Consider the following 20,773-nt stretch of genomic DNA (forward strand, 5'->3'; position numbering starts at 1 on the left):
CCCCTTAGACTCCGCTCCCTGGTGAGCTTAGTGCCATCGCTGGTGACGGCCCAGTGGATCCACTACTCCAGGCGTTACACTATCACTCTGAAGGAAAGGAGGACTAAGCACTGTGTAATGAGATACACTACCGTTTAAAAGTTTGGGGTTACCCAAACAATTTTGTGTTTTTCCATGAAAAGTCACACTTCAACACCATACGTTGTGAAATTAATAGAAAATAAAGTCAAGACATTGACAAGGTTAGAAATAATGATTTGTATTTGAAATAACATTGTTTTTACATCAAACTTTGCTTTCGTCAAAGAATCCTCCTTTTGCAGCAATTACAGCATTGCACACCTTTGGCATTCTAGCTATTAATCTGTTGAGGTTACCTGGAGAAATTGCACCCCACGCTTCTAGAAGCAGCTCCCACAAGTTGGATTGGTTGGATGGGCACTTCTGGCGTACCATACGGTCAAGCTGCTCCTACAACAGCTCAATGGGGTTCAGATCTGGTGACTGCGCTGGCCACTCCATTACCGATAGAATACCAGCTGCCTGCTTCTGCTGTAAATAGTTCTTGCACAATTTGGAGGTGTGTTTAGGGTCATTGTACTGTTGTAGGATGAAATTGGCTCCAATCAAGCGCTGTCCACTGGGTATGGCATGGCGTTGCAAAATTGAGTGATAGCCTTCCTTATTCAGAATCCCTTTTACCCTGTACAAATCTCCCACCTTACCAGCACCAAAGCAACCCAAGACCATCACATTACCTCCACCATGCTTAACAGATGGCGTCAGGCATTCTTCCAGCATCTTTTCATTTGTTCTGCGTCTCACAAACGTTCTTCTTTGTGATCCAAACACCTCAAATTTGGATTCATCCGTCCACAGCACTTTTTTCCAGTCTTCCTCTGTCCAATGTCTGTGTTCTTTTGCCCATCTTAATCTTTTTCTTTTATTGGCCAGTCTCAGATATGGCTTTTTCTTTGCCACTCTGCCCTGAAGCCCAAAATCTCGCAGCCGCCTCTTCACTGTAGATGTTGACACTGGTGTTTTGCGGGTACTGTTTAATGAAGATGCCAGTTGGGGACCTGTGAGGCGTCTGTTTCTCAAACTAGAGACTCTAATGTGCTAATCTTCTTGCTTAGTTGTGCAACGCGGCCTCCCACTTCTTTTTCTACTCTGGTTAGAGCCTGCTTGTGCTGTCCTCTGAAGGGCATAGTACACACCGTTGTAGGAAATCTTTAATTTCTTAGCACTTTCTCGCATTAAATTGCCTTCATTTCTAAGAACAAGAATAGACTGTCGAGTTTCAGATGAAAGTTCTCTTTTTCTGGCCATTTTGAGCGTTTAATTGACCCCACAAATGTGATGCTCCAGAAACACAATCTGCTCAAAGGAAGGTCAGTTTTGTAGCTTCTGTAACGAGCTAGACTGTTTTCAGATGTGTGAACATGATTGCACAAGGGTTTTCTTATCAATTAGCCTTCTGAGCCAATGAGCAAACACATTGTACCATTAGAACACTGGAGTGATAGTTGCTGGAAATGGGCCTCTATACACCTATGTAGATATTGCACCAAAAACCAGACATTTACAGCTAGAATAGTCATTTACCACATTAGCAATGTATAGAGTGTATTTGTTTAAAGTTAGGACTAGTTTAAAGTTATCTTCATTGAAAAGTACAGTGTTTTCCTTCAAAAATAAGGACATTCCAATGTGACCCCAAACTTTTGAACGGTAGTGTATATATATATATATATATATATATATATATATATATATATATATATATATATATAAAATCTACTGTCCCTTACTGCTCCTAACAGCTTTGGATGGTGGACAGTCCGTTCAAACATCCATCCTGCTTTTCTCAGTCCATTGATGCGCCCTCTCTCAAAGTCCGTCAACTGGCCAAAATGCTTTTGAGTGGGTTGTAGAGGCATGTCTAGCAGTCAACGATCTCTCACCAAGAGGTACACTACCCACAGTGGGAAAAACACTGTGTACGCCATCTTGTGGCAAGACCCAAGGGGAGATTTATAAAACGGTTGTAAAGTAGAACTGGCTCAGTTGCCCCTAGCAACCAATCAGATTCCATTTTTCATTCCTCACAGATTCTTTGGAAAATGAAAGGTGGAATCTGATTGGTTGCTAGGGGCAACTGAGCCAGTTCTAATTTACACCATGTTTGTTAAATCTCCCTCCCCCCAGTGTTTAATCAGACCACACATGTAGTTATTTGCATATCTGCTTGATAGATAACATTATTTGAATGTCAATGAGTGTCTTTTGCATACAGATATTAAAAGCTGTAGATAATAGGATATGAATTATATGATCCCCTGGTTTACAGTGCCGGAATATGGAGGATGCTTCTCCACCCACACTGCTCCTAATAATGTTAACCCCTCATGGCATCGCAAGGGGGATACAGAGAGGGCTCTTTCCGGGGACAGCGCCTATTAACCAAAGTTCCTGGATTGGCTGTGTCGGCTAATTAATTAGTTAAATGCCACTGTCAAAACTGACGGCAGCATTTAAAGGCAGTTAAAAAGGCATCTGCAGTGGTCAAGTGGGGGTATGGGCTTCGTCCTGGGTTATAAAGCACGCTCCGGAGCGGAGCGAGCTTCATAGCAGATGGGGGCCGGCTGCGATCAGCAGCAGGGCCCTCACCGTTAATGTCAGGCTGCAGAAATCACGCTGCAGCCAGTCAATAACTCCTTAAACGCTGTTTGAGGCATTTAAGTGTAAGTGACAGGAGCAGCTCCTGTCACTTACTGATCGGGACCCCCGCAGTTACAATCACTGTGTCGGACCGCCAGAGGTCTGTTACCTTCCTCCGTGCAGTCCTATCGGCGTCCTACTCATTGAGTCTGCCACAGGCAGGCTCCATAGGCAGAGCGCCTATTACACTGATCAATGCTATGCCTATGGCATAGCAGTGCTCAGCGTATGTTATCTATTGATTGCATGTAAAAGTCCCCCAAGGGGACTTAAAATGTGTAAAAAAAAAAGTAAAAATGTTTTTAAAAATACCCCAAAGCCCCTCCCCCAATAAAAATTAAAATCACCCCCATTCCCATAGTATAAATAAAACATATATAAATAAATATATTATATACAGTAGTGTGCATAATTGTCCGATCAATTAAAATATAACAATCGCCACCCCGTACGCTGACCGGCGTAAACGAAACGAGGGAAAAAAGTGCCAGGATTACAGATTTTTTGTTACATTATATATATAAAAAAAATAAAAAGTGCCATTACAAAGTACACCTGTTCCTGAAAAAAACAAGCCCTTACATGGCCCTATAGATTTAAAAAAATGGAAGTGCTAGAGCTTTTAGAAGGCAAGGAGGAAATAACAAAAGCACAAAAATGAAAATTGGCGCAGTCCACTGGGTCATTTTGGGCTTGGTCCTCAAAGGGTTAAGGGATCCTGCAGGCAAGAAAAGAGGAACTAAGAGGCTGCTGGAAGGTAAAGAAGATATCACATTCTCCTCCTAAGATGTGTTATAACATTTCATATATTCACAAGTAATATGTCAGGGCCCCTTGGAACAGACACACAGGACAAGTGGGCCCTGTAGGTAACACCCCCCACGCTGTCCCTACCTACTTGCCACAATCCACCCGAAGATGGCGGCGGTCCCTGCGCTCAAATAAGTGCAAACACAGGCAAGACACAGTACAGATGAACTAGGTACAATGACAAAGCAAAGTTACACAGAAGGACAGGACCAATAAGGCAGACCAAACAAACCGAGGACGAAAGCCAGAGATGCAACAAGGTAATGGTGGAGCCAAAGCCAGAGATACAACAAGGTAACGGTTGAGCCAAAGCCAGAGATACAACAAGAAGAACTGGGAACAGCGCAAGGAACACAAAACCAAAAGACAAACACTGAAGAGAATCGGGCAAGGGGGATAAGGAACCAAGAAAACAGGCAGAATAGCAAAGGCTGCATATAGCAGTACAGACTAGCTGAACAAAGCTATCAAGAGCCCAGACAGAAGGGACGGAGAAGCTTATAAGGAAACAGAAGTCCCAGAATCCAAGCAGATAGGCTGAGCAAAAGAAACACACAAGAAATCACAGAAAGCTAGAGGTGAGGAGACCTGTCAATCACCAAAACAGCAGACACAATTAGTGAACAGACCACAACAAGGAAAGTGCAGGGAGAACTAAGAAAACATGGACCGGATAACAAAAGACCTAAGCAAAGAACATAAGAAAACCAGGCACGGACCTAATGCCAAAAGCGCAGTCTTTGGCGCAGAGGTCGAATCTTTGCAACAGAGTGTGGCACTGATGCCTTTTAAGGCACGATCATGACAGTACCCCCCCTTTTAAGAGGGGCCTCCGGACCCTTAACAGACGAACCAGACCTGGGAGGAAAAGGACCTCTTACAATACATGTCTCAACAACATCGCTAGAAATATCATCGTCCGTCTCCCACTCATCAGAATCAGACTCCAAGTGATAGGTAACCGGTCTCCTGACAGATCCCCTATAATTGCTCAAATCAATAACAGACACAGATCCAAATTCTGCCTTACATGAGGACACAGACCTAGTACCATCAGCAGGATATACAGAGCCAATTTCCACCTTACACAAATTAGCAGACATGGTATCCTCGGCGGGACACACAGATATAGCATTGGCAGGTTCATCAACAAAATTATGCATGTCGAAACCACCCATCAGTACCTGTGCGCCCAGATGACTCTCCTGGTTGTCATCTGGACGCTGATGATCTGGCCTCAAGGGACGCTTGGCACAATAGCTGATGAAATGTCCACTTTCTCCGCAATAAAAACATAGTCCGTTCCTTCTTCTGAATTCCTTACGGACCAGAGATCTTTTAATTTTGCCCAGATCTAAAGTTTCCTTCATAGTGACCAGAGGATGAGACATAGAAGGTAAAGTTTTAGAGGGGACAGAGGAAGGAACATCAATGACACAGGGGTGGTCATGGCTTGGTCTTAGCGTGCGATCAATGGTAATCGCCAGGGAAATGGCCTCTTCAAGGGAGCTAGGGGTGGGGTGACTGACCCAAGCATCTTTAAATGTTACATAGGTGTTCAGGTCCCCTGAACACTTGTCAGGCTTCTTGAGCGTAACCACTGGGGTAGCAGGAGTGGTATCAGGTAGCCGCTGGGCCAATAACTGAACTAGCTTGGCCAGCTCAAAAAGGAGGGTAGCAAGACCCTCAAAACGGACAGATAACTCCGGTGCTGAGTCCATTACTGGCCACAGGTAAGGAGTAAAAAAAATTTTTTAAGGCTCTTGATAATGCCAGGGCCCCTTGGAACAAAGACACACAGGACAAGTGGGCCCTGTAGCTAACACCCCCCACGCTGTCCCTACCTACTTGCCACAATCTGTTTGTATGTGTTTCCCTTTAATATAAACTCATAACCAAAAATATGTTTTGGAACATATGTTTTCCTACATTCCATACATTAAAGAGATTCCACGTAGGCGTGTGGACTAGAAAGTGAAAATCTATTCAAGCTATCTTGGGCTTTGGCACAGGAATCTTACACAAAGCAAATCACTACAGGAAAACAAATGGTGAGCTACGATAAAGGAAAATATGAAGTACAAGAGTGGAGCTGGCGGCAATAAGTGAAACCTTGGTATCAATTTCCTCTTTCAAGGACAGTGCATGAGAACAAGTCTGACCTAACAAGCTCCTGTCGTTCCTTATTCAGTGTAATGAAAGCAGTAGCTTTACTGTATGCTGTGAAATATGTACGCATAATGTAAGTACAGCAGCCATATCCTGTTTGAAAGTTCAACATATGTTTCTTGGTCTAAACACAATGTTTAAATTACATTCACAAACATTTCCTTATACTATATTACATCTTTAAATGACAGAAAATCTATTATATTCATTTGTGAACTATAAACTGCATAAAACACAAAAAGTAAAGACTGTAAAAAAATATATACAAAATATGTAGTATAGTACAAAAATATTTAAAAAAATGTGAATTTCTTTTAACCCCTTAGTGGCCGGCCTATTTTGGATCCTAATGACCAAGCCATTTTCATACTTTTTTTCATTGCCGCCTTCCAAGAGTCACACTGTTGTTTTATTTTTGCCCACGTAGTCAGATGAGGTCTTGTTTTTTGCAGGAAAACGTATACTTTTTATTGCCACCATTTTGATTGATTTTTATTAACCCTTTATTGGAGGTATAATAATGTAATGTAAATAATGTAATGTAGAAAAATGTAATTTATTTTTATAAATTTGTTTAATATTAAACTTAAACATAAAAATAACATAATTAATGATTCTCTGAGTCACTACGTTTACAGCGATACCAAATTGGTATAATTTTTTTTTAACTATTACCACTTTGGCACAATAGAAACTATCTTCCTGAAAAAAACATTGAAAACTGTCGCCACATTGAAAGATCCATAGCGTTCTTATCTTTCATGTGAAGGAGCTGGTTTTGGACTTTTTTTGCGGGAAGATGTGTAGTTTTTATTGATACGAAGTTTTACATATGTATGACTTTTAATCTCTTTTATGACTAATTTTTTAAAAGGATTGATACAGCAATTCTGTTTAATTTAGGTGGGGAATATAATGCATTTTTATAATTGGGGAAGGGCGGGGTATTATTTTATGTTTTATTTTACACTTTTTTTTTGCTTTTATACTACTGTAAATTACTGTCCTTAGTTTAAACTAATCAGTGATCTGCTGGTTTTTTAATGAAACCATAATTTTTATTTAAAACTTTATACACTTTATTTTATTCCTTTTTTGATTCACTGTGTGTCTACTGTGCGATTTACTAATCGTTTATATAGTACACTGCTATACTCCTTTCTACAGGGCCTGATATTTATATACACTTGGTACACCCATGGGCCATGGCATGAACACCCATTAGTACCCCACAATTGCATTCACTGCCTGCCAACTGGGTAATAGATGGCGCCATCTCTGGTTAAAGGGCCAGTAGTAAAGTTGGCTACCATCCCAGTCTTTGCAGTAGGAACCCAGTTGTATATAATGGTCAGCTTCTGCTTTAGACAGCTGTGCAGGTGACTGCTAAGGTAACTATATGCAAAGTTGCCCAATTTGCCAATTCCTAAACTTATTCTACCATAAATAACTATTCAGCATTCTGACCCAGACAGACTAAGGATATGATAACAACCCAAAGTGGCAGCATCTACCATGGGTACCCCAGAACAATGTGCAAAAAGGCTCAAGACACATCTAAAACCTGTTAGGGCCACGGCGGCGTCCCGTGCTCCGGACAGCCGCCACACCCTCTCTCCCGCATCTGCAGCAGCCGGTGTCCATAGGCAGGGACCCGGCGCTGCTGTTGCTTCGGCCCCGGGGGGCGCCTCACCTCACCGCGCTCCTGTCCGTCGCTGTGCCGGCCGGCGCTCACGTCCCCGCCTCCTAGGGCGCGAGCGCGTCGGCTGTCTCGGATTTAAAGGGGCAGTCGGCTCCTAATTGGCCTGTATGTCAATCACTCCCCTATAAGTTCCAGCCCTGCCCCCTTCCAGGTGTTGGAGCCTCTACATGCTTCCCATAGTGTTTGGCCCAGCTCCCTGTTGTTCCTGATTCCTGTCCGCTACCTGGTCCCTAGTCCTTGTTCCTGATTCCTGTCCGCTACCTGGTCCCTAGTCCTTGTTCCTGGTTCATGCTCCTCTGTTACACTATTGCTCCTGTGTTCAGCCTGTCACCTGCGGTTACGCCTACAGACCCCTGCCAGCACCATCTCCTGCCTACTGCTCCTGCCACGCCTCGCCTGCCATCACTAGCAACCAAGCCAGGTGTAGCGACCTGCCGCAGCAAGTCCATCCCGCCTTGCGGCGGGCTCTGGTGAAAACCAGCTGCCCCTTAGACTCCGCTCCCTGGTGAGGTTAGTGCCATCGCTAGTGACGGTCCAGTGGATCCACTACTCCAGGCGTTACAGTAGGCTCCAACCATGGATCCCGGCGAGGTGCCTGATATTCGTGAAGTAGCCCGAGTGGTCGCCCTACAGGCTCAACAGATCCAGCAACAGTCACAGCTGATCCAACAACTGGCTGCAGCCGTAAAGCAGCATACCACAGCTCAGCAGTCATCACCTCCTGCAGCCTTTTCAAAACTACGACTGGCCCTCCCAAGTAAATATGGAGGTGAACCCAAGTTGTGCAGAGGATTCCTGACCCAATGCACTATGCATATTGAACTTCTAAGCAGTCAGTTTGCCACCGAGCGCTCTAAAGTGGCTTTCATCATCAGCCTATTGGAAGGTAGAGCTCTGGCCTGGCCACCCTGGCCGCAGAACTAGACTGGAATGAGGCCGCTCTAATTGCCACCTTTAAAAAGGGCCTGTCCAGTTGAGTGAAAGATGTGCTCGCTGCCCGAGACTTTCCTACCTCCTTGAACGAACTCATTCTACTGGCTACCAGATTCTACACCAGGTTTTCCGAGAGAGAGGAGGAGGTCCGGCAAGAACGGCGTCTGAGTCTGCCCCGTCGCGATCCCCGGCTGGCACCCGTGTTCCAGAATCCCGTTGCTTCTATGCCCCAGTTGTCTCCAGAAGTTCCTATGCAGGTGGAACGAACTCGCCTGACGACTGATGAGAGGGCCCGTTGACTGGAGCTGAATCTCTGCCTTTATTGCGGTGGCGCTGATCACTATCGGCAGAGATGTCCCCAACGTCCTCAGCGTCCGGGAAACGCTCGCACCTAGGTCCGGTGGGAGAGGCCTACCTAGGTGTGAATGCCACCTCTCCAAAGTTGACTATGCCAGTCTCCATCCAGACACCCTCAGGGCAAGTTCTCCAGACTACTGCCCTCATCGACTCTGGCGCTGCTGGCAGTTTCATTTCTGCTTCGTTGGTCCAAAGATGGCGGCTACCCGTGATCCAGCTAGCCCAACCCCGCTCTATCTCTTCGGTCACGGGCGAGATTCTTACCGAAACTGTGCACTGCCAGACTGCACCTCTAGTCCTCCAGGTGGGCGCCTTACATCAGGAGAGGATCTCCTTCTACGTCTTGCGCCATTCCTCTTCCAACATCCTGCTGGGTCTTCCTTGGCTGCAACTACATACACCTAAGCTGGACTGGAGAACTGGGGAGGTTCTCAGCTGGGGTCAGGACTGTCCAAATCGGTGTCTGAGGTCTCCTCAACCCAAGTGCTCTACGAGGTCACCTGCTTACGCCAAGCCTCTCTCCGGACTACCGGAGGAGTACCAAGACTTTGTTGATGTCTTCTCGGCCAAGGAGGCGGACTCTCTACCACCTCATCAGCCCTACGATTGCCCTATAGACCTTCTTCCAGGAACTTCTCCTCCACGTGGTCGAGTATACCCTCTCTCTCTGTGCCCGAGACTGAAGCCATGAGGGAGACGAATGGAAGACCGCTTTCAACACCAGAGATGGGCACTACAAATATCTGGTCATGCCATTCGGCCTATGCAACGCCCCAGCGGTCTTCCAGGAATTCGTGAATGATATATTCCGCGATCTCCTCTATGTCTGCATCATTGTTTATCTTGACGACATCCTGGTCTTCTCCCACGACCAGCAGACCCACGTGTCCCATGTACGGCAGGTTCTACGAAGACTACGGGCCAACCATTTGTATGCCAAGCTGGAGAAGTGCGTTTTCCATCAGTGCAGCCTGCCGTTTCTTGGATACATTGTCTCCAACCAGGGCCTACAGATGGATCCAGCCAAGCTCTCAGCTGTTCTCCAGTGGCCACATCCTGTGGGACTTAGAACTATCCAACGTTTCCTTGGATTTGCCAACTACTATTGGCAGTTCATCCCTCACTTCTCTACCCTGGTCGCACCCATAGTGGCTCTCACCCAGAAGAAGGCGGATCCCAGACGTTGGCCTCCAGAGGCCAAACAAGCCTTCAATAGCCTAAAGTCTGCCTTTGCCTCTGCTTCTGCTCTAGTCCATCAGGATGTCTCCAAGCCGTTTTCTCTTGAAGTCGGACCACAAGAACCTCCTCTACCTCCAATCTGCTCAACGCCTCAATCCCCGGCAGGCCAGGTGGTCCCTCTTCTTCTCTCGGTTCAACTTTACCATTCATTTCCGTCCAGCCGAGAAGAATATAAAGGCCAATGCATTATCCCGAGCATCCAATGTCATGGGGCAAGAAGAATCCGCTTTCCAGCCGCCAAGACAACTGGTCCGATCTACTTCCATGGGCAGAGTTTTCTTATAACCATCTGGACTCGAGTTCCACAGGCAAGTCTCCTTTCTATGTGGTCTACGGGCATCACCCTCGTCCTCCTTTGCCTCTCTCTCCATCATCTGAGGTTCCTGCCATGGAGGAATTGATCTCTGACCTTCAGTCGATCTGGGAACAGACTCGACAGTCCTTACTTAAAGCCTCTGAACGCATGAAGGACCAGGCTGATAAGAAGAGGAGACCTGCCACAAATTTTCTCCCAGGTGACAAAGTCTGGCTCTCGGCCAAGTATGGCTGGCTCAAGATTCCCAACTACAAGTTGGGTCCTCGATTTCTTGGCCCTTTCTTAGTGCTAAAACGCATTAACCCAGTCACCTACAAACTCCGTCTACCCCCTACTATGCGAATCCCGAACTCCTTCCATGTCTCCCTCTTGAAGCCAGTGGTCCTCAACCGATTCTCCAGTAAAGCTTCGTCCTCCACTCCACAAGCCGTCTCTGACGACGTATACATTGTTGAAGACATCCTAGCGATGAAAACTGTCAGAGGAAGACGTTTCTTCCTAGTGGACTTGAGAGGTTTTGGTCCTGAGGAGAGATCTTGGGAACCCGAATCTAATATCCTGGATCGGGATCTCATCAAGGAATTCTTGCAGACCAGAAAGAGGGGGAGGCCAAAGGGGGGGTACTGTTAGGGCCACGGCGGCGTCCCGTGCTCCGGACCGCAGCCGCACCCTCTCTCCCGCATCTGCAGCAGCCGGTGTCCATAGGCAGGGACCCGGCGCTGCTGTTGCTTTGGCCCCGGGGGGCGCCTCACCTCACCGCGCTCCTGCCCGTCGCTGTGCTGGCTGGCGCGCATCCCGCCTCTTAGGGCGCGCGCCGGCTGTCTCAGGTTTAAAGGGACAGTGCGCTCCTAATTGGCCTGTATGTCAATCACTCCCCTATAAGTTCCAGCCCTGCCCCCTTCCAGGTGTTGGAGCCTCTACATGCTTTCCATAGCGTTTGGCCCAGCTCCCTGTTGTTCCTGATTCCTGTCCAGTACCTGGTCCCTAGTCCTTGTTCCTGATTCCTGTCCGCTACCTGGTCCCTAGTCCTTGTTCCTGGTTCCTGCTCCTCTGTTACACTATTGCTCCTGTGTTCAGCCTGTCACCTGCGGTTACGCCTACAGACCCCTGCCAGCACCATCTCCTGCCTACTGCTCCTGCCACGCCTCGCCTGCCGTCACTAGCAACCAAGCCAGGGGAAGCGACCTGGGGGTCGCCTGCCGCAGCAAGTCCATCCCGCCTTACGGCGGGCTCTGGTGAAAACCAGCGGCCCCTTAGACTCCGCTCCCTGGTGAGGTTAGTGCCATCGCTAGTGACGGTCCAGTAGATCCACTACTCCAGGCGTTACAAAACCCAATACATTAAAAAAAGTTTAAAAGTTTAATATCCTGTAACATACCAAACTACACAAATGAATGTATGCTATAGATGTCTCATTGGACTTTATTTTGGTGGCCTGCATAGTCTAGTGTCTGTATATCCTATCCCCTTACCATGGAAAAATCTTTATCTGTTTATGACTGATATAAATATTTTTACCCAAAAGCATTACAAAGTGTGGATCATTTGAATGTCCGCCTTTAGAATGATGGTATTGTACATAAAGGGTTTACTGTTACCATAGAGCTTTGCAAAGAATGTTGAAAGGACAAAGTACTGTATATATACACTATGACGGCACACTGTATACAAAATACACAGATAGTCTAGCTTTTAGTGTAAAAGTTAGGGATTCCTACAAGCATAACAAAAAATTTCAACAAATGTCTATGGAATAAGTGACTACTGAGTGAAAGACCAGCATCTGGACCCCGACTTCCAGCCATGAACAACCCTGGAGGAAGAAGAAGGGTCAAAAGAGCCTTGACGTCACCACCAGACTGAAGCTGCACCGTGGGAAAAAAGTGGGGAAAAAGTGACAAAGTTTTGAGGGTCGTTAACATGCAGGAATCATTTCCTTAGTTTAATGTTATAATATGCTCAGTGGGATAGTATTTAAAAGCCAACTATCACCCATGTTCAAACAAAGATCAAGAAATCATTGATTTGGGATTTAGTGGACACAAGTGAGATTTTTTGGATACTAGTATTCAATGCCTACAAGTCAGTAATGCTTGAGGAAGTATCGTTAGCTGTCTAAAAAGTTTGTTTTGGTAATTTACTCAAATGCAAGATTTGAAAAGGTATTGTACAACTACAGTTCTTGAGGGTCATTATTCAAGACTGGCATACTTGGACGCCAGTCTTAAATAAAGCCCTGACCCCTTTCCACCCGCCTCTTAGTACAGCTGGCCAGTCTTGCGCCCGATGTAGATTTTTGCCTGGTTTACGCCTGTTTCCAGGCTTTAAGAAACTTTAATAAATCAGGCGCAGGAGGAGGCTACGCCACCTCCCCGCCTTGCCATACCCCCCACCCATCAGGCAAGTGGAGAATACGGCTGGTGTACACCACTCCCCTTTTCCGCTGCGTTCTTCAGGGGCAAATATTAGTGTCTACAGATGTCTGGAGCCAGTTCACACACTATCTTTTTAGTAAAATAGCCATTATTTCCAGTTTTCAATGATTTCCATTGAAATCTATGGTACCAACAGCCGTTAGTCCACACGATACATAAAATAACAGCTGTTGTTCACAGCAGCTGTCAAATTAATGTTCAGGATTTTATTGGACGCCATTATATAGCGAACAACGAGCGTTATTTAAAGTTGTTTACACACAATTTTTTTTTTTAGCATTCTTTTCAACAAAGTTCCCAAAAGGGTGCTGAATATGGCCATCATTCTACCTAACCTTAAATAATGTACCAACAGCCGGCATGCAATGATGGCCGACAAAGTATGTTAAAGAACGGACGTTATTTAACATACTCGGTGATCATTGATGCCAGTAAGATTCTTTTAATAACATTTATGGATTCAGGGATATAGGATGTTACAGGCACAAATGAGATCCCATAGATATAAAAGAGCATGGATACCAGACTATATGTAAAATATCATATTGTCAATCATCTTCTGTTTTTTCTATAGCTGCATACCAATCAGGATTAAAACAAAACTACTATGCACAAGGGGAAAATATATAAGTGTTAACAAAAGTAAAGTTACCAACACTTCATCTGTTTCTCTCTTATGTATAACCTGCTTGAAAACCCACTAAAAACAATAAAGTGAAAAATATGAATACTATTTTATAGGTTCCCTCCTTACCAAAGCCCGGAAACAGATGGGTGATTAAAAAATCCAAGTACACAGAACTCGCACACAAAGAGTCAATGCGGTGTAAGTGTTGTTTCTTTTTATCATGAAATGAAGTGGAGAGTTACGCAGGAAGTGCTGGCTAAGCTACACAAAGGCATATTTCCAAAGGTATTCCAACAATGTCACTAAGGGAAAAGGGAAAAAACATGGAAATCTATAGAAAAGCATTGTTAAGGGAAAATGAGTTGTGGATTTTATTAGAGATACTCATCAAAAGTATTTCCTTAGCAACCCAAACCACGTATAGTCTGTACTAGAACAATAGATGTAAGATATCTGTCAGCGAAGAGTCATTTATAATATAACACTTTATAGTCTACCCTGTCTGTGACTTGGGTTTGGACTAAGGGAAATTCCATATTTGAACTAATGGCTTCTATTATAGCATTTTATGTCCAAACATACCTAGGGTATTGCGTTTTCCAATATGGTCATATGCCAGTCATGGCAGTTTAGCAATGCATGCAATAAGGCCCTGTTTACAGATGAGATTTTAAAGTTTTCGACACAAACCTGACAAATATCTGACAGTCCTCTTCCTATGCATATGAATGAGGTTCCAGCAATGGATTTCCATTTTGTTGGCACTTGGCGGAGTAAGTGTTACCTTTTATATTGGTGGTATTTAGTGAACTTAGACATTTTTGGTGTTATCATGCTGGCAGATTGTCTTACCTATAATGAATTTGGAAAGCCTTCACTCATATTTTTCCCAGTTTGTTATGTTGAGGCTAAAAAGATCATGCTTTCCACCATAGGGCTATGTTCACACTACGTAAGTAGGCAAGTAGGTAGGGACAGTGGGGCAGGAGCCAGTGTCAGGGCTCACCTGTCCTTGAGTTTCCCTGTCCCTATTCTTACACAGGTGCCCAGTAAATTAAATGTAATAAATTTTAGACCATTGGATTCTGAATTAAATTGTTTAGCTATGTCCACATGTTCACACACAGTATTTTTGCTCCGTATTTTGCAACCAAAACCAGGAGGGGATTGAAAACACAGAAAGGCTATGTTCATACACTGTTGAAATTTTGTGTATGGCTGCTTCAGAGCAGGAGTAGATTTTTATGGTAAATCATGCCTTCTGTAACCTTCTACCCCCCATCCCCCCCCCAAGGAAAGAGTTTTTTTGTGTGTGTAAAAAAAACCTGCAATAATTCGAAATTTTTTGAAATTACTGCCACATTTTAATCAAATCTATGCACTGACAACTGCTTTTTTATAGACTTTAATAGAACAGATTAGCAGACCAAAGAAAGCTAACAATAATTTAAACCTATTTGAGGCCAGTATTTTTGTTTCATCTTACAGTGTGTAATTCTGGTAATTCCATTTTTTGGGTAAAATGAAAAAAAAATATTTTTATCATACCCTTAACTTAGAGACATTTTAATTGATGGCTTTTTAAGTAAAATATGACATAAATGAACTTACCTAAGTAGTAATTTGACATTTCAGTGTCTGGAAACTGTCTGCTTTGCTGTCTAAAATAGAACTGAAATGCTTACCTTAAGTAATGGGATGACTCCATTTCCAGGGGTGTAGACATCTAAACTGGAGAGGGCTTAAAATGGATCCCAGTACCAATGCTTTGCAAAATGATGCAAAATAAAGACATTAACGTAACCTGTTTTTATCATGCTTGTTTTATTTAATAAAAAATACCTGACCAGACTGGGTACAATGAACGAGATTTATCAAACATGGTGTAACGTGAAACTGGCTCAGTTGCCCCTAGCAACCAGATTCCACTTTTGATTTCTCACAGACTTGTGAAAATGAAAGGTGGAATCTGATTGGTTGCTAGGGGCAACTGAGACAGTTTCACTTTACACCATGTTTGACACCATCTCCCCCATAGTATGTGATTTTAGGTTTTTGCCCCCGTCAAGTAATGTATGCTGCCCTGTCGTAGAGCTGAGCTCTGTTATATATAGCTTTATATGATTTGGAGAATTTTTAAGTAAATGTGAGAGTGCTGATTGACATCTTTCTCTTTTAGTATATTCAGAAAAAGCCGTCATTCACTTGGGCGGGTTAATTGGGACACTTACTGTCTCTCCTGAGGGTCCTTTTACATGGGCCGATCCGGAGCAGTGCAAGGATACAAGCGAGTGCCTTTAGAAGGCAGGGGATGCAAAGACGATCACTGTATCATCCAAGCAGCCATTTAAATGTATTGTTCTCAGCCACACCCCCTGTTTCTAGTGGGGTTATTTTTTTTGGTATTTTGTGCAAACCGGGTGTTTTTTGTAAAAATGTGCCTTTTTTCTGGCATTAGCTCTGGCACACAATGATGAATCCACAACCTCGCCCCATCGCTCCCTTTTTGTAAACTTTTTGCAACTTTTTATCTACTTTTTTGTGCCCAGAAGACCTGTTCTTTTATTTCCCCTGCTTTGGTCATTGTTTGTAATTTTTTCGGCAGCTGAAGTTGGCGTACCTTTTTTGTCTTTTTTTTTTAATTTTTTAAGTCACAAAATTTTTTGTGCAAAAACCCCCTTAGAGAGAAGGTGTGGTAGACAAATCTATTGATCAATAGATACACTGCTGTTTTCTGACAGGGCATGCTGCATAACTTACAACAAATCTAACAACACTCCAGACATTTCAATAAGTCACAAAATAATAAAAATAACTGTAACTTCATAAATCCACAATAAATGAGCCTTATGGTTTCCTAGATGCAGACTCTCTACCTAACTATCTCTAGGACAATCTGGGCACTATTCTTACACATTTGCTATTGCGCTGATCCATGAAAGAATATTTGCAAACATTGCATTGCATCTTCTTATTTTGACTTCTCTAGACATCTGCGATTTCTCCATAAACAGTTTCAGTTCTTCTCCCATTACTGGTTTCATTCTGTATACTTTTGTGCACATTTTTTTGAATAAGTATAGACTTAATCAGTGCATTTCCTTCTCTGTTCCTTCCTCTTTTATACTTCATACAGATAGTAACATTGAATGATGAATGTTTTTCCTTTCCAGATGCTATTGCTTAACTATCCGACTGAAAATGTTGTTCTATATGTACTTAGTTATCAAGATGATATATGTTCTCTATTAATGAGTACCATGACTTTGGCCTCTGCTATCAGAAATATGATACCCACACATAATAATGCAATTTGTTGTACCAAAACTATTTTATTATGTCTCAAAAATGCTTACATTGTTGGAATAGCTATCAATTGACTAATAATTAAATCCTGCATTGGATTGTATGGGAGTCCCGACTCTGAATGGAGGTTTTAGCTCAAAAGCAAAAGGCTCCTAATACTTAGCACGTCCATGGCTATACATTGTATGCTTCCTGCCCAGACTGCTAGGAAGGAGTTAAGTGGCATTTTGTAAATAAATAATAAAATAAATAAACAAATTAAAGGGGTATCCCGCTTAAACATAACTTTTCATACGCTGCTGCCCATGGTGAGACAACAATTCATTCCCTACTTGTTATTATCTCCTTTCCCCAGTGCTGAGTTGCTGCTTTCTGCTGAAAACACAAAAATCTGTGTGTCAGCCTTTCTCTCTGTCTCCTCCTTCTCCCCCCTCCCTTCTCAGACAGCTGATATAATCAAGTCCCTATCTGCAACTTTGTAGCAACTTTGTAATGCCAGGAAGATTAATCACAGTGAATTCAGCACCAACTTGACCTCAGATTAACCCTCCCAGCATTACAGAGAAGCTACAAAGTTGCAGATACAGCTGGACCGAAACTTGTTTATAGGAGCCTTCTCACAAGGAAGGGGTTAGGAGAGGGAGATAGAGAGAGAATCTCACACACATGTTTTTGTGTCTTCAGCAGAAAACAGCAGATCAGAACTGGGGAAAGGTGACTGAAAAGGTAATCACACGTAAGGAATTAATTTTCTCTCCAATGGCAACAACATATGAAATATTATTTTTAAGCGGAATACCCTTTTAAAATGAGTTTCATGCAGTCATATTTCACTTATGTCTCCTATTGATTTTCCCACTCAATTTTCCAGTTGATACCCTCCCTCCTGATAAGCCAAACCACCCTTAAGTGTCCGTAGGTGCCAAAGGCAGAAATTCCCAACATTCCCCTATTTCCGAATATCAAATCTGACTGGGAATCAAGCTGTTTTAGAATAGGAGGTATAATAGTGGCCAAAGCAGTATCCAATGTTCCCAAGAAATCTTAGCTCAGAATGTACTAACCACAGTGACAATAGCTATTGTAACCATGGGGCCATAACCTCCTGTGATTGCCTGTACTTACAAACATTCATTTCTAAACAGATCTGTACTTACTTAATCTCTTTGTAAAAGAAAAATGTAAACAGAATACATGTGGCTTTTCTGAATACCATATATCCATAATAAATCCATAGTTTCTAAATAACCACTAAATATAATGCCTCAGTTTAGTTAACCATTTAATCCTTCTTGGTTTGCATTTGTTTTGGTTTATTTTTTGTAGAGCCTTAAAGCGTCACTCTCACTTCAGAAAACTTTTGACATTCCAGTGTTCAGACCAATACTGATCGGGAGATAGAGCCGAGAGAAGAGATCAGCCGGACAGATCAGTCGGGTTCCATAGTGCTCCATTGTAAGTTTGACTGATCACGTGACTTAGAGCCAGGAGAGGACATGCTGCAGCGTGTCTTCTCCCGGCTCTATCTCCTGTTGGGTCTAAATATTCTTTTTGACATGACAAAACTCTCTATGACATGTGAAAAGTTTTCTGAAGTGACAGTGACACTTTAAAGGGAAACTAACAGCAGGTTAGAAGACTCTAACCTGCTGGTATAATTTTCTTATCTTGATCCTCAGCGCTGTTTTCAGAAAATCCTGACTTTATTCACTATGCAAATTAGGTGACTTGGTGCACTGGGGTCAGGACTACTGCCAGTCTGCCCTCCTAATGATTATTCATCGCTCTGCAAAGATGAGTGCCAGAGAGCCATCGCTGCAGAGCACCGCCCCAATACTCATTAGGAGAGGCGGGATAATGATGCAGATCAGTAGTCCCGCCCCAGTGCACCAAACAGCCTCATTTGCATAGTGATGAAAAAATTCAAGATTTCCTAAAAATTGGACTAAGGATCAAGGTAAGAAAAATTAATCCCCAGCTCCCCGTGTGCTTTCCCTTTAAAGAATACTTCCATTAGTGAGGGCTATAATTGTGCAAAATGACCATTGCAATGCAATGTTCTTACAGCACTTAACTGAGTAATTCTATAGGCAATTTTATTAGGAATCAGTGCTATGGACAACTGCAGAAAGGAACTGTCTGTATTTACTCACAACCACCCACACCTACACATTTTTAGCCCCTTCCCCCCGTACGAGATTTTTGGCAACTCCTCAGAGTTGTAAAGTTTTTTCCATATATTTTTCCATCTAATGAGGGTTTTTTGGGGGGTGATTTAAACTTTTAATAGGGAAATGTTTTGTGTACTTTAAAATCACACTTTAAAATCACACTTTTTTTGTGTACAAAAAAAATCACACTTTTTAGGTCCTCCTATAATGTGCAGTCATTAGATTGCATACACTGATCAATGCTCTGCTTTGGCATACAATTGATCAGTCAGATCGGTGCTCTGCTGATTAAGTCTGACTGAGGCAGACTCAATCTGAAGAGAGACCGGCTGCCAAGGAAGGTAAGTATAACCCTCCGACAACCCCCCCCCCCCCCCCCCTTTGTTGCAGGGGTGCTGATCGGAGCCCTGTTTGGTACCTGTCAGTGCTCTCTGTGTGTGCTCTGATCAATATTGATCCTGGCATGCACGGGGTTAAATGCTCAGGATTGGACTGAGGTCTGCTCACAATAATTACAGACAAATTTAAGCTGTAACAAACAGCCGACAGCCATTGCATATAGCTCAGGCTCAGCTGAGTCTGCGCTATATGCAACAACAATTGGGCTGCTGTAAAAAGGTGTATAGGCGGTCATTAAGAGGTTAAATAAATATAAAAAATCAACATGAAAATTGTAAGATTGAACCCGGCCATAGGTCACACAATGTGCGTACAATCCGTAACCATTCTAAAACAAAAATACCCCTTTAAAATTAGCTTGAGGGTATGTGCATACTATGGAATCCGGGCAGATGACCTATATCCACATACTGTACCCTTATATCCAACATCACTCTGATGCAGTTAAAGAGTGTCTGTCCGGTCATTATTGTGACACCCTGTGCACGTTAAAGAACTCATAAGGGGAAATTTATTAAGACGTACTCTAATATAAATCCTTGCCCCCATGCACTCCACTGGATTTACTAAACCTCTTAGTAAAACCAGCTAATCTGAAGCAGGCAGGCATCTAGAGCATGTTACGCCTTCTAGTCTTCTCCCACCTTGCAGTGCCACCTTGCTCACCCTTTTTGGCAGAAATAGGTGCTTTGCGCAAAGAGCTGTGATTATTTTCATGTTCATAAAGCTGGCCAAGGTTCCTAAATCTTGGCCAGTGTGTCATAGTGGTGGTGGGCCACGTCTGCTCGAAAACTAGGAGAAAAAAGTGATGACAATCCGTCCTTAAACACAAGCGTGAACTCTTATATAAATATTCATACAGTGAGACCAATGTCAAGCACATAAGCCTCAAACATCTGTATTTTTATGTAACGCATTTCAGGCCTAATACCCTTAATATTAATGTTAGGTTTAGCATAGCAACAAGAGAACAGCTGAAGTGAGAGTAGAGGGGATACTAATAGACTTAAAAAGTCCTTCATATGTCACCTTTAATCTCTCTATATAGTTTATTTTTTGTTAATACTTTTTTTTCCCTAATTTGATGGGATCTTATTTTCAATTTTCCAGATTCATATTCCCGTTCATGCAATTCATCTCGGAAGCATTCCAGAAACTTGTACGATTTGCTTGATTTGGACTCTTCTCAAGGATCTCAGACAATACCCTTGAGAACTCCTAAAAGGATTTTGTAATCTTACCTTTAAGATGTTTCACAGACATTTTGGTGTTTTGCATTAATGAAATGTATTACTTGAGGTCAATCCATAAAATAAAAAAATAGTGCACGTGTACTCCAAAGAGTTTATTTTGGCAACAGTTTTCTGTATTCCCCTAGTGCTGTATGGAATATATTTCAGTTTCAATGTGAAATATTCAGGCTACACCTTCTGAAGTCAGATCGGTGACATGACATCACTGTCTGTTGCCATGGAGATGGCTGTCATTTTGTAGAAAAGATTGGTTCAAAAGATCAGTTTATTGTCTGATCACATTAGAAAAGCAGACAGAATCTATCTATGTCCCAATTGCAGGTACAGAAGAGAT

At 43.2% G+C, this 20,773-nt stretch overlaps 1 long non-coding RNA gene across 1 annotated transcript in view; it reads left to right on the plus strand.

The window, feature by feature from the left end:
* Window positions 1-20,507, plus strand: part of LOC138793777 (uncharacterized) — a 32,942-nt gene extending 12,435 nt beyond the window's left edge. The window contains exons 3-4 of the long non-coding RNA XR_011363347.1: window positions 13,424-13,508; window positions 20,297-20,507. This is a non-coding gene — a long non-coding RNA (uncharacterized lncRNA). The remainder of the gene's footprint in view (window positions 1-13,423; window positions 13,509-20,296) is intronic.
* Window positions 20,508-20,773: the final 266 nt, after the last annotated feature.

This window comes from Dendropsophus ebraccatus, chromosome 5, assembly GCF_027789765.1.
Source record: "Dendropsophus ebraccatus isolate aDenEbr1 chromosome 5, aDenEbr1.pat, whole genome shotgun sequence".
Taxonomy (NCBI): Eukaryota; Metazoa; Chordata; class Amphibia; order Anura; family Hylidae; genus Dendropsophus; species Dendropsophus ebraccatus.